We start from the raw sequence: 8,444 nt of genomic DNA on the forward strand, positions 1-8,444 counted from the left end.
CTCTTCCTCCTCATTCTCCTCCTGCTCCTCATTCTCCTCCTCCTCCTCCCCTTCTCCTTCTCTTTCTCCTTGTTTTTCCTCTTCCTCCTCCTACTTCTTCTCCTCCTTCTCCTCCTCCTCTTTCCTCCTCTTCCTTCCGCCTCCTCCTCCTTCTCCTCTTCCTCTCCTCCATCTCCTCCTCCTCCTCTTCTTCTTCTTCTCCTCCCTCCTCCTCTTCCTCCTCCTCCTTTTCCTCTCCTCTGTCTCCTTCTCCTCCTTCTCTTCTTCCTCTCCTCTGTTTCCTTCTCCTCCTCCTTCTCCTTCTCTTCCTCCTTGTTTTTCCTCCTCCTCCTTCCTCCTCCTCCTCTTTCTACTCCTCTTTCTACTCCTCTTCTTCCTCTCCTCCTCCTGCTCTTTCTCTTCTTCCTCTTCTTTTCTCCAGAATGGAATGATGGTCTCCCAGGGAAGAAGAAAATCGGGGGGAAAAATCTGCCATTCTTTAAAAATTATAATGAAAAAGGATGGGTGGCTAATTTTGAAGTTTCAACACCCTCCTGGTTTTCCTGCAAGGAGAAAACGGCTCAGGTTTGCTAGGAAGGAAAGGAGAGACGGACAGGCTTATAACAGAATAACAGAGTTGGAAGGGCCCTTGGAGGTCTTCTAGTCCAACCCCCTGCTTAGGCAGGAAATCCTATTTCATATCAGACTTAGGTTGAAAGCCCCCCCCCCCACTCTTCTTTGTGGCAGCCTCTCAAGTACTGGAAGACTATCATGTCACTCCTAGTCCTTCTCTTCTGAAGAACGTGTTAATCTGTTCGTTTCTGCACATTCTAATATTTTCCTCATCACCTTCTCATCCGCAGGGATCTCTCCGCTTTTCCAGTTTTGTGCAAATAACAATTCTAGCTGCAATTAATACATGGATAATTAAATATGCATTCCCTTTGCTATACGTTTCAGGTAAAATCCCCAACAAAAATATTTCTGGGTTTTAAGACAATGTGCTGCTTTATCAAATGTGCAAGTTTTGTCCAAGGATGCAAATGAGAAAAAAAAAAAAAATCAGTGTCATTGATCTAGAGATAAAAAAAAAAAACATGTCATCAGAGGCAGAAGCTGATGACTTCTCAGTCTCACGTAGATTGTCTTGTTTGGCCTGTTGATGGTTAAAAGATTTCTACTGTTCTCTGATGCAAATCTTGGGCTGGGCTGTTTTCAAACGGAGAATTATCTCTGCGTGTGCTAAACCACCACCGACTTGGAATATATTTAATTTATTTATCTAGTGTATGGTACAGAGTAGCAATAGCAATAGCACTTAGAATTATATATCATTTCACAGTGCTTTCCAGCCCTCTCTAAGAGGTTTGCAGAGTCAGCCTCTTGCCCCCAACAATCTGGGTCTCTTCATTTTACCCACTTCGGAAGGATGGGAGGCTGAGTCAACCTTGAGCCAGTTCAGAATCGAACTGCTGGCAGTGGGCAGAATTTGCCTCCCAATACTGCATTCTAACTACTGCACACCATGGAAGGAAGGAAGGAAGGAAGGAAGGAAGGAAGGAAGGAAGGAAGGAAGGAAGGAAGGAAGGAAGGAAGGAAGGAAGGAGAAAAGGAATAGCAATAGCACTTAGACTTATATACTGCTTTACAGTGCTTTCTAGCCCTCTCTAAGAGGTTTGCAGAGTCAGCCTCTTGCCCCCAACAATCTGGGTCTCCTCATTTTACCCACTTCGGAAGGATGGGAGGCTGAGTCAACCTTGAGCCAGTTCAGAATCGAACTGCTGGCAGTGGGCAGAATTTGCCTCCCAATACTGCATTCTAACTACTGCACACCATGGAAGGAAGGAAGGACGGAAGGACGGAAGGAAGGAAGGAAGGAAGGAAGGAGGGAGGGAGGGAGGGAGGGAGGAAGGAAGGAAGGAAAGAAGGAAGGAAGGAAGGAAGGAAGGAAGGAAGGAGAAAAGGAATAGCAATAGCACTTAGACTTATATACCGCTTCACAGTGCTTTCCAGCCCTCTGTAAATGGTTTACGGAGTGAGCCTCTTGCCCCCAACAATCTGGGTCCTCATTTTACCCACCTCAAAAGGGATGGGAGGCTGAGTCAACCTTGAGCCTGGTGAGATTCGAACTGCTGAATTGCAGGCAGCCGGCAGGCAGCAGAAGTAGCCTGCAGTACTGCTTGCGCCGCCGTGGCTCATGTACACGGATAACCGTGGTTAAAAATATATGGAAGGAGCACATAAGGTTACGGTGCACCTACGAGGGAAATACGTTGTTAATTTTATAAGGTATGAGGAATTCAAGGAGTAACCCTCAACTTACCCACAATTTCTGATGTTCAGTGAGACATTTAACCTTTCTTGCCTCGGTTGTTCAGTGAATCATTGCAGTTGATGAGTTAAGCCGGTTGTTAAGTGAATCTGTCTCCCCCCCCTGTTGACTTTGCTTGTGGAAAGGTCGCAAACGGGGATCAAATATGAGTCAGTTGCCGAGTGTTTGAATTTTGATCAGGTGGCCATGGGGGTCCCGCAATGGTTGTAAGTGTGAAAAATGGTTGTAAGTGTGAAAAATGGTCATAAGTGTGAAAAACGGTCGTGTGAAAAACAGTCATATATCACTTTTTGCAGTGCTGTTGTAATGAAGTCATGACTGTTTTTCACAGTTACGACTGTTTTTCACACTTACGACTGTTGCAAGCATCTCCCCAAGCAAAGTCAACGGGGGAAGCCAGATTCACTTAACAACGGTGGCCAGATAGGTCATAAAATGGGGGCAAAAAACAACAAAAGCAACAAAAATGTGGGGCTCAAACTGGGTTCGTCAGTCAAGGATGACCTATCCTGACTTCTGATTTTGAGGCTCATTTTCTCAAGATGGTGATTCTTAACGATACAGGATTACCCTGTCCCACAGGTGCTTTTTCAGGAGGCAACTGGATTTCCTTGTTTTTTCTTTTGAAGACCTTTCGCTTCTCATCCAAGAAGCTTCTTCCGCTCTGACTGGATGGTGGGGGAAGGAAGGATTTATACTCCTTGCAGACAGCTGGTCGTTTGCATCCTTTTAGAGGGTCCTTGAAGCACTTGGAGGTTTATCTGTGTCCTCAGTTGTCCTGAAGGTACTTTTTCAAGAGGCAATTGGACTTTCTGGTTTTTCTTCTGAAGACCTTTCGCTTCTCATCCAAGAAGCTTCTTCAGCTCTGACTGGATGGTGGGGAATGGAAGGACTGATGCTCCTTGCAGACAGCTGGTCATTTGCATTCATTCAGAGGGTCGTTGAGGCCACTTGGAGGTTTACCTGTGTCCTCAGGGTCACCTGAGTGGTGCAAATGGTTCCTGTAGCCTGCAATTTTCAGACATCGGACACAGATCAACGTCCAAGTGCTTCAAGGACCCTCTCAATGGATGCAAACGACCAGCTGCCTGCAAGGAGCATCAATCCTTCCATTCCTCACCATCCAAGTCAGAGCGGAAGAAGCTTCTTGGATGAGAAGCGAAACGTCTTCAGAAGGAAAAAACAAGAAAGTCCAGTTGCCTCTTGAGAAAAAGCCTCTTTGGGCCAATCGGGACCTGGATGACGGAGAGTCTCTACAGACTTTTCAGGTTGTCCTGTTTTATGGGCACTCTTGAGCGAAACGCAAACTCTGGAAACCGGTCGTGCGGAGACTCCCTTTTCCTTTGGACCTGCTCCAGCATGAAGCTTACAAAAAGAAGCACCTAGCCCCGGTGCAGGTAGGACTCACCTGTCTAACACACCTATCCCTCTCTTTCTTCTTAGGCCACTCCTTGCCCCCTCGGGGCTCTGGCGAGGCCCAGGCTTCCCTGGATGTGCCCAAATGGGTTTTTTTTTTTTTGGTTTTGTTTTTGTTTTTTTGCAATTTTTTCAGAGTAGGGGGGCCTCTGAAAGCCTTTTATAGATGCAGCGCAGGGTGGGCTGCAGAGATCGATGTTCACAAGCGCATGTATTGACTTTTTTGCGCGGTGGCTCACACATTGCTTGCCCCCCCCCCATCCTCCAAAGGAAGAGCGTGATGGATCAATTTGTATTCTTAATTTATTCTTTCAGAGTCTTTCTGGTGTAACTGAAGACTATTTTTCTATAATTTACACTCTGGAATGATGGGCTTAATTCAATTGGGAAATGGAAGTCTCTGTGTGGTGAGTAGTTATCATGAATCATCTCGCTCTTTTCTTTCTCCTTCTCCTTTTCTTTCTCCTTCTCCTTCTCCTCCTTTTCTTCCTCCTTCTCCTCCTACTCCTTCTCTCTCTCCCTTCTCCTTCTTTTCTTTCTCCTCCTTCTCCTTTTCCTTCTCCTTCTCCTCCTCTTCTTTCTCCTCCTTCTCCTCTTATCATTCTCCTTCCCCTCTTCCTTTCATCATTCCTTTTCCTTCTCTTTCCCTTCTTTTCCTTCTTCTTCTCTTCTTTCCTTCTCCTCCTTCTCCTTTTCCTTCTCCTTCTTCTCCTCCTCCTCCCTCCTCCTCCTCTCTCTTCCTCCTCCTCCTTTTCCTTCTTCTCCTCCTTTTCCTTCTCCTCCTTCTTCTTCTCCTCCTTTTCCTTCTCCTCCTTCTCCTCCTCCTCCCATCATTCTCCTTCCCCTGTTCCTTTCACCATTCCTTTTACTTCTCTTTCCCTTCTTTCCCTTCTTCTTCTCTTCTTTCCTCCTTCTCCTTTTCCTTCTCCTCCTCCTCCTCCCTCCTCCTCCTCCTTTTCCTTCTTCTCCTCCTTTTCCTTCTCCTCCTTCTCCTCCTCCTCCCATCATTCTCCTTCCCTTGTTCCTTTCATCATTCCTTTTCCTTCTCTTTCCCTTCTTTTCCTCCTTCTTCTCTTCTTTCCTTCTCCTCCTTTTCCTCCTCCTCCTCCTTCTCCTTCTCCTCCTCCTCCTCCCTCCTCCTCCTCCTTTTCCTTCTTCTCCTCCTTTTCCTTCTCCTTTTCCTTCTCCTCCTTCTCCTCCCATCATTCTCCTTCCCTTGTTCCTTTCATCATTCCTTTTCCTTCTCTTTCCCTTCTTTTCCTCCTTCTTCTCTTCTTTCCTTCTCCTCCTTTTCCTCCTCCTCCTCCTTTTCCTTCTTCTCCTCCTCCTTCTTCTCCTCCCTTTCCTTCTCCTCCTCCTTCTCCTCCTCCCATCATTCTCCTTCTCCTCTTCCTTTCATCATTCCTTTTCCTTCTCTTTCCCTTCTTTTCCTCCTTCTTCTCTTCTTTCCTTCTCCTCCTTTTCCTCCTCCTCCTCCTTTTCCTTCTTCTTCTCCTCCTTCTTCTCCTCCTTTTCCTTCTCCTCCTCCTTCTCCTCCTCCCATCATTCTCCTTCCCCTCTTCCTTTCATCATTCCTTTTCCTTTTCTTTCCCTTCTTTTCCTCCTTCTTCTCTTCTTTCCTTCTCCTCCTTTTCCTCCTCCTCCTCCTTTTCCTTCTTCTCCTCCTCCTTCTTCTCCTCCTTTTCCTTCTCCTCCTCCTCCTCCTCCTCCTCCCATCATTCTCCTTCCCCTCTTCCTTTCATCATTCCTTTTCCTTCTCTTTCCCTTCTTTTCCTTCTTCTTCTCTTCTTTCCTTCTCCTCTCCCTTTCATGCCTCCTCTTCCATTCCACAAACCCCACCCCTTTCTAGCAGAGATGATGTTCCCTAGTTAGGTAGTAAAACATTTGCAAGAAAACAACCAAGATCAGAGAGCACTAAGGACCAAGGACACATACCTCCTCCTCCCCTCTCCTCCCCTCATTCTCCTTCACCTCTTCCTTTCATCCTTCCTTCTCCTTTCCTTCTTTTCTTTCTCCTTCTCTTCCTCCATCTATCCTTCTCCTCTCCCTTTCATCCTTCCTCCTCCTTCTCCTTCTTCCACCCTTCTCCTTCCTTTCTCTTTCTCCGCTTCCTCTTCCTCTACCCCTTTGCTATTCAGGCTGTCTGGAGTGATGGTCCTTCAGCGTTCCAGAAGGCACCAACTGGCACCAGATCTGGTCCCTCCATCATCCCTTCATCTCCAACCTCACCCTGCCCCATTTGGGCCCAACAAAGAGGGCATCAGCTCTCCAGCTGCTGAGAAATTCACAGCCGGGCATCTGTTCGCCTTTGAGGAGGTGTTTTCACTTAAAAGAGGGTTTGCCCAGGATTAGTGGCAGCCACCACCTCCCCTCCCCTTTCTTGAAAGGACGCTTCCAGTTGTCTCATTTCGACACTCCCCCATCTGTCAATGAGGGCTAGAAGCGAAGGTCCTAGTGGCAAGTATTAATAAGGAGACAGGAGTAGATCTTACTCTTGAGTTGGGTTAGGCCAGGCCTTTGATCTTGATTTGATTTGATTTTATTGGATTTATATACTGCCCTACTCCTGAAGGACTCAGGGCGGTGAACAGCCGCAGAATAAAACACATAAATACAAAAATTTAAAATAGAATAAAAACGAATTAAATAATTTGGCTCATAATAATAATAATAATAATAATAATAATAATAATAATAATAATAATATATATATATATATATATATATATTATAATAATATATATATAATAATAATATAATAATAATATTATTATAATATATTATAATATATAATTATAATATATATTATAATAATAATTCAGAATTTTATAACAGTTGGAAAGTATGGTACGATTGGGTCCAGAAAAGGTGGGATAGAATAGATATATGATGATGTATATATATATGGTGGCAAATATGTATGTATAAAGGAATGATTTTATACTTATGGACAATGTAATCATATTATACCATGGTGGCAGGATTGTATATTTTATTTGTGTATTAGTGTATAGAATATATTAATAAAAATTATATATATATATAAGAAATAATAATAATTTGGCTGAGACAAATTTAAAATATCCAATAATTTAAAAACAGATTAAAATTTGCATTTAAAAAGGGGAGAAGATTTAGGCCAGGCCAGCTTGATAAAATAGAAAGGTCTTAAGCGCGCGGCGGAAGGTGCGCAGATCCGGGATCCTACGTATCTCCGGGGGGAGCTCGTTCCAAATCGTAGGTGCCCCCACAGAGAAGGCTCTCCCCCTGGGGGCCGCCAGTCGACATTGTTTGGCCGACGGCACCCTGAGGAGCCCCTCTCTATGGGAGCGTACTGGCCGGTGGGAGGCTGTTTGTGGTAGTAGGCGGTCCCGTAGATAAACAGGTCCTAAGCCATGGAGCGCTCTAAAGGTGATAACCAAAACCTTGAAGCGCACCCGGAAGACCACCGGGAGCCAGTGCAGCTCGCGCAGGAGAGGCGTTACATGGGAGCGCCATGCTGCTCCCGTCACTATCCGCGCTGCTGCGTTCTGGACCAATTGGAGCATCCGAGTGCTCCTCCTTTGATCTCAGCAGGGACCCTGGTGGTTTAAGCACATACCAAAGTCTTCCATTCTTTTGCAGAAAAAAATAAAAATTAAAAAAAGAAGGATAGGAGAGGTATTTAGTTCACTTGGGAAACCGGAGCAAATCATTCATGAATGAAGAGCTAGACTATAATTTTGCAGCTGTAAATTTTCAGCTCTCTCTCTCAACCCATTTCAATGGAGACCTTCAAATCAGGATTGATTCCGGGCAACTCGGTGGAGATTTCCTTGCCGTTTCCTTGTAAGGGGTTTGTCTTTGACTCCTTCTTAGGGCTGAGAGAGAAGGACTGGCCAGTTTCTAGGCTGGTGTCTCTGCGTAGGGAGTCCTCGACTTAACAACAGTTCATTTAGTGACCGTCCAGAGTTACAACAGCCCTGAAAAAAAAAGTGACGTCCGTTTTTCACATTTAAGACCGTTGCGGCATCCCCGTGTTCACGTCAAAATCCAGATGTTCGGCAACTGGATCATATCTACGACAGTTGAAGTGTCCGCAGGTCATGTGAGTCCAAAGTCACCCAGCCATCTTTCATGGCTAAGGCAGGACTAGAACTCACCGTCTCCTGGTGATTGTCCCAAAGTCAGCCAGCCAGTTTTCATTCCTAAGGTGGGACTAGAACTCACTGTCTCCTGGTGATTGGCCCAAAGTCACCCAGCCAGTTTTCATACCTAAAGCGGGACTAGAACTCACTGTCTCCTGGTGATTGTCCCAAAGTCAGCCAGCCAGTTTTCATTCCTAAGGTGGGACTAGAACTCACTGTCTCCTGGTGATTGGCCCAAAGTCACCCAGCCAGCTTTCATGGCTAAGGCGGGACTAGAACTCCCAGTCTCCTGGTGATTGTCCCAAAGTCACCGAGCCATCTTTCATAGCTAAGGCGGGACTAGAACTCCCAGTCTCCTGGTGATTGTCCCAAAGTCACCCAGCCATCTTTCATAGCTAAGGCGGGACTAGAACTCCCAGTCTCCTGGTGATTGATTGTCCCAAAGTCACCCAGCCAGCTTTCATGGCTAAGGCGGGACTAGAACTCCCAGTCTCCTGGTGATTGTCCCAAAGTCATCGAGCCATCTTTCATAGCTAAGGCGAGACTAGAACTCCCAGTCTCCTGGTGATTGATTGTCCCAAAGTCACCCA

The 8,444-nt window shown here is 45.7% G+C and overlaps 1 protein-coding gene across 1 annotated transcript in view; it reads left to right on the forward strand.

The window, feature by feature from the left end:
* LOC117676069 (transmembrane protein 132D) overlaps positions 1-8,444 on the forward strand; it is a 406,180-nt gene that overhangs the window by 12,181 nt on the left and 385,555 nt on the right. Inside the window, exon 2 of the mRNA XM_087880598.1 lies at positions 4,043-4,134. The gene's annotated coding sequence lies outside the window, so the exon portion shown is untranslated. The remainder of the gene's footprint in view (positions 1-4,042; positions 4,135-8,444) is intronic.

Source organism: Pantherophis guttatus, chromosome 17 (genome assembly GCF_059756535.1).
Source record: "Pantherophis guttatus breed Tessera chromosome 17, ASM5975653v1, whole genome shotgun sequence".
NCBI lineage: Eukaryota > Metazoa > Chordata > Lepidosauria > Squamata > Colubridae > Pantherophis > Pantherophis guttatus.